Source organism: Salmo trutta, chromosome 25 (genome assembly GCF_901001165.1).
Source record: "Salmo trutta chromosome 25, fSalTru1.1, whole genome shotgun sequence".
NCBI lineage: Eukaryota > Metazoa > Chordata > Actinopteri > Salmoniformes > Salmonidae > Salmo > Salmo trutta.
In genome coordinates this window covers 48256431-48263008 of record NC_042981.1, presented here as the reverse complement: position 1 = coordinate 48263008, position 6578 = coordinate 48256431, and positions in this window count along the sequence as shown.

Sequence of the window (6578 nt, the reverse complement as noted above, 5' to 3'; positions counted from 1 at the left end):
CCTCCTGAGAGCTGGTGTAACTGAGTCAGGTTTGTAGGCCTCCTTGCTCGCACACGTGTTTTTCAGTGTTGCCCACAAATTTTCTATAGGATTGAGGTCAGGGCTTTGTGATGGCCACTCCAATACCTTGACTTTGTTGTCCTTAAGCCATTTTGACACAACATTGGAAGAATGCTTGGGGTCATTGTCCATTTGGAAGACCCATTTGCGACCTAGCTTTAACTTCCTGACTGATGTCTTGAGATGTTGCTTCAATATATCCACATAATTTTCCGTCCTCATGATGCCATCTATTTTGTGAAGTGCACCAGTCCCTCCTGCAGCAAAGCACCCCCACAACATGATGCTGCCACCCCCGTGCTTCACGGTTGGGATGGTGTTCTTCGGCTTGCAAGTATCCCCTTTTTCCTCCAAACATAACAATGGTCATTATGGCCAAACGGTTCTATTTTTGTTTTATCAGACCAGAGGACATTTCTCCAAAAGGTACGATCTTTGTCTTTGTGCAGTTGCAAACTGTAGTCTGGCTTTTTTATGGCGGTTTTGGAGCAGTGGCTTCTTCCTTGCTGAGCGGCCTTTCAGGTTATGTCGATATAGGACTCATTTTTACTGTAGATTTTTTTACTATAGATACTTTGGTACCTGTTTCCTCCAGCATCTTCACAAGGTCCTTTGCTGTTGTTCTGGGATTGATTTGCACTTTTCGCACCAAAGTACGTTTATCTCTAGGAGACAGAACGCGTCTCCTTCCTGAGCAGTATGACAGCTGCGTGGTCCCATGGTGTTTATACTTGTGTACTATTGTTTGTACAGATGAATGTGGTACCTTCAGGCATTTGGAAATTGCTCCCAAGGATGAACCAGACTTGTGGAGGTCTACAATTTTTTTTCTGAGATCTTGGCTGATTTCTTTTGATTTTCCCATGATGTCACGCAAAGAGGCACTGAGTTTGAAGGTAGGCCTTGAAATACATCCACAGGTACACCTCCAATTGACTCAAATTATGTCAATTAGCCTATCAGAAGCTTCTAAAGCCATGACATCATTTTCTGGAATTTTCCAAGCTGTTTAAAGGCACAGTCAACTTAGTGTATGTAAACTTCTGACCCACTGGAATTGTGATCCAGTGAATTATAAGTGAAATAATCTGTCTGTAAACAATTGTTGGGAAAATTACTTGTGTCATGCACAAAGTAGATGTCCTAACCGACTTGCCAAAACTATAGTTTGTTAACAAGAAATTTGTGTAGTGGTTGAAAAACAAGTTTTAATGACTCCAACCCAAGTGTATGTAAACTTCCGACTTCAACGGTATATTTTGAAAGCAATTACATGACAAATTTGACCATATTCTTGATGAAGAAAGTTAATACGCTCTGATTTGAGATGCTGGCTGGGCTGGACCACAAAATCAACAAGGGCTGGGTTTCCCAAAAGCTTCATTAGCACTAAAATCATCTTAATTCCATTGAAACTTAATGGACGAAGGCTTTTCGGAAACCCAGCCCAGATCCTCTAAATCAGGTATTCCCAAACTGGGGTACGCACAATGCCCTCGTGGGTACGCCAAATAAAAATGTGATTCACATAAAAAAAAAAAATAATATATATATATATATATACACACACAGTATATCACAAAAGAGAGTACACCCCTCACATTTTTGTAAATATTTGAGTATATCTTTTCATGTGACAACACTGAAGAAATGACACTTTCCTACAATGTAAAGCAGTGAGTGTACAGCTTGTATAACAGTGTACATTTGCTGTCCCCTCAAAATAACTCAACACACAGCCATTAATGTGTAAACCGCTGGCAACAAAAGTGAGTACACCCCTAAGTGAAAATGTCCAAATTGGGCCCAATTAGCCATTTTCCCTCCCCGGTGTCATGTGACTCGTTAGTGTTACAAGGTCTCAGGTGTGAATGGGGAGCAGGTGTGTTAAATTTGGTGTCATCACTCTCTCATACTGACTGGTCACTGGAAGTTCAACATGGCACCTCATGGCAAAGAATTCTCTGAGGTTGTGAAAAAAATAATCCTTGCTCTACATAAAGATGGCCTGGGCTATAAGAAGATTGCCAAGACCCTGAAACTGAGCTGCAGCACGGTGGCCAAGACCATACAGCGGTTTAACAGGACAGGTTCCACTCAGAACAGGCCTCGCCATGGTCGACCAAAGAAGTTGAGTGCATGTGCTCAGCGTCATATCCAGAGGTTGTCTTTGGGAAATAGACGTATGAGTGCTGCCAGCATTGCTGCAGAGGTTGAAGGGGTGGGGGGTCAGCCTGTCAGTGCTCAGACCATACGCCGCACACTGCATCAAATTGGTCTGCATGGCTGTTGTCCCAGAAGGAAGCCTCTTCTAAAGATGATGCACAAGAAAGCCCGCAAACAGTTTGCTGAAGACAAGCAGACTAAGGACATGGATTACTGGAACGATGTCATGTGGTCTGATGAGACCAAGATAAACTTATTTGGTGCAGATGGTGTCAAGCGTGTGTGGCGGCAACCAGGTGAGGAGTACAAAGACAAGTGTGTCTTGCCTACAGTCAAGCATGGTGGTGGGAGTGTCATGGTCTGGGGCTGCATGAGTGCTGCCGGCACTGGGGAGCTACAGTTCATTGAGGGAACCATGAATGCCAACATGTACTGTGACATACTGAAGCAGAGCATGATCCCCTCCCTTCGGAGACTGGGCCGCACGGCAGTATTCCAACATGATAACGACCCCAAACACACCTCCAAGACGACCACTGCCTTGCTAAAGAAGCTGAGGGTAAAGGTGATGGACTGGCCAAGCATGTATCCAGACCTAAACCCTATTGAGCATCTGTGGGGCATCCTCAAACGGAAGGTGGAGGAGTGCAAGGTCTCTAACATCCACCAGCTTTGTGATGTCGTCATGGAGGAGTGGAAGAGGACTCCAGTGGCAACCTGTGAAGCTCTGGTGAACTCCATGCCCAAGAGGGTTAAGGCAGTGCTGGAAAATGATGGTGGCCACACAAAATATTGACACTTTGGGCCCAATTTGGATATTTTCACTTAGGGGTGTACTCACTTTTGTTGCCTGCGGTTTAGACATTAATGGCTGTGTGTTGAGTTATTTTGAGGGGACAGCAAATTTACACTGTTATACAAGCTGTACAGTCACTACTTTACATTGTAGCAAAGTGTCATTTTTTCAGTGTTGTCACATGAAAAGATATACTCAAATATTTACAAAAATGTGAGGGTGTACTCACTTTTGTGAGATATATATATATATATATACACACACAGTATTTATTTATTTTTTTCTTCACATTTTCAAACAGTCCATTTATATTTCCCAACGGGGCTATACATTTTGGTGAGGTTTTTTTCTTACCCGAGTAGCCTCGTTTCACTGCTAAAAATGAAACCATCTAGTGTTCAGCGAAATAACAACACAATGTCAAATACAGGTAGGCTAGTCAAATAATTAACATCCAATCACATTAACCGTTACACTCTCGCGTGAATTCCACTAACGGTCCGTATGTAGCCAAACATAGCTGCTGCTGCTCATTCCGTTTGTTCGAAAATTGATAAATTGTTAAAAAAAGTAAGGTCCGCGTCCATAGAGACACTTACCAGCTCAACTGGTAGTACTGCTACTACCAGCAGTTCTACACCTGCATCTGTCGACGACACAAGTTGTTCTGCTTCCACGAGCACATCCAATGCTGCCCCCTTACCCGGGAAAAGCACCGAACAACACCCGGGAAAGCACCGAACAACGGACAGAGACGTTGGACCATTTAAGAGAGGCAAATACGATGAGAACTACATTGCTTTGGGGTTCACTTACATTGGGAGTGGTGTCTTTCCTCAGCCACGGTGTGTTATATGTGCAAAAGTACTATCTCACAACTCGATTAAACCTTCACTCTTGCGCAGACATTTAGAAACAAAACATGGCAATTTGAAAAATAAGCCACGGGTTTTTTGAGCGAGAATTAAGATGACTTTGAGTAGTAAGACATGTATAAAGCAACAGATACCATTAATATGAAGTGGCTAGAAGCGTCTTATATGGTGAGCTACCGAGTGGCTAGGACAGGCAAGCCCCAATACAACAAATTACTGAGTACCACGCTCCATATTTTCAAGCATAGTGGTTGCTGCATCATGTTATGGGTTTGCTTGTAATCGTTAAGGACTGTGGAGTTTTTCAAGATAAAAAAGAAACCGAATGACGCTAAGCACAGGCAAAATCATAGAGGAAAAACACTACACACTGGGAGCATGACAATAACCTAAAACACAAGGCCAAATCTACACTGGTGCTGCTTACCAAGAAGACTGTGAATGTTCTTGAGTGGCCGAGTTAGTTTTGACTTAAATATATTTGAAAATCAATGGAAAGACCTTAAAATGGTTGTCTAGCAATGATCAACAACCAATTTCATGGAGCTTGAAGAATTTTGAAAAGAATAATGGATAAAATCTTGTACAATCCAGGTGTGGACAGCTCTTAGAGACTTACCTAGAAAGACTCACAGCTGTAATCACTGCCTTTTTCATTATGGAGTATTGTGTGTAGATGGGTGAGAGAATTATTATTTTTTGATCCATTTTCAATTCAAACAACAAAATGTGGAAGAAGTCAAGGGGTATGAATACTTTCTTTAGGCACTGTATATGTGGCCTACTTGATTAGTTGTGGCTCATGGAAACGATTGCTGGTTGCTGATGTCTGTCTGAAAGATAACGCTCTAAATGTCACCAGTGGGAGAAGCATCAGATAACAGACGAAAGCCATTTGAACTGCAAATATTGACTGAAAGATTGGCCTGAATTTGTAACTCATTACCTATAGGTGTATCTGCCTGAGAATGACTGTCACGACTCCTACCGAGGGTGGCTCCTCTCCCTGTTCGGGTGGCGCTCGGCGGTCGTCGTCACCGGCCTACTAGCTGCCACCGATCCCCTTTTCCTTTTTCTGTTGGTTATGTCTTTATTAGTTGCACCTGTGTTCATTAGGTAATTAGTGGTGTTATTTAAGCCCGTCTCCCCACCTGTTCTGTGTGTGGGCTTGTTACGTTCAGTTTCACTGTGTTTGTGTAGTGGATCGTGTTTTGGACTTTGGGTTTTGTTACGCCCTGTTGTTTTGGGCATATACTCTTTTGTGGTACTTATTAAAGAAGTATTGTACCAAACATTTTTCTGCCTCCTGCGCCTGACTCCACACCCACGACGTCCGGTCGTTACAATGACAAATATAATAATTTGACACTTAACCTCTACAAACATGAACTCCAAAGTCAACTGTCGCCGGTGTTTTATTTGTCTTCATAAAATGTGTGCACCTCAGTTAGTTTTGTCAGTTTTTGCAAAGATGATTTTGTGCACAGTATTCTCCTTGTAAATGACACGCCTTAGTAATATTTCATGTTATGTTACCTAGGAAGATGTATCAACATCAAATAATGAAGTAACATGTTGCAGTGAGTCAGAAAGTCTTATGTTGGCTCCTCATGCTGACAGAGCACCCTCTAACTAATTGTTATCTGTGGTAGGTGAAGAAGATAGCAACAGAGTTCTATGACTCCCTACCACAGCACACTTCCTGGACCCGGGTGTTGTCGGACTTTGTCCTTGATGCCAGCTTAAGTCCATACGCCAGGATCAAGCGGGAATATGAGCTTGTCAAACAGGAGTGAGTAGGTGCCACAAAAACACCTCAACATCCAGTGCTACTGATTGTAATACTGAAACATTTGTTTCAGACAGGTCAAAGGAGCTCAACTCTGGTTTGAGAAGCACAAATCGAGTGATAGACTGTCCACCACTAAAATCCATGGGCACAAGAACAAGAGAAGCGTCAGAACCATTCAACTCTGATTGGCTGATGACTTGTTCAAATGAGTGACCAATAATTTTAGAATAAAGGGACAAGCAATAGCTAATCAACTGGCTCTACCAGTTAGATAGGAAGATAAAATAAAAAGACCCTAGCTATATACATTCAATACAAAGGATAACAAGCTATTTCAATCTATTGTATTTATGTTTATTCACCATGAGCGTGCAGTACAGTGCAGAGATGAAATGAGCATTGAAACTTACCTTGCAGTAAGAGGAGCTTTCTTCAGTGAAACTCTGTTTGCCGCTCCCCACAGAATAGTTTTTTCATTCAAGAAGAGATATACTAAATATTGTTAACAAGAATTTAGCAATTTCATTTGATTTTTTGAAATTTAAGGTGAGATGATTCTGTGTGTGCATATACATGTGTAATGCCAGAACTATGTAACTGATATTTCTTTACGAGAACTAACTGTTTTCATAATAAAATCACATAACTTCTATATCAGTCAAGTTTTGTATTGCCTACACTGTAAGTACTAGTTGTACATTCAGGGCTCTATTCAATCAGATCCGCTTTAGCCGACATTCGCATAGCGATTGCATTGGCGGTGTTCGAGGTGGAACTGCGTTAGAGCTGTCAAATCCACAAGCGGCTCCGAGCATTATTCCTAAAGCAGACATTGCCATTGGCTACATGGAGTTGCATTAAGATAAATTCCATGCAGCCTTGTTTAGAA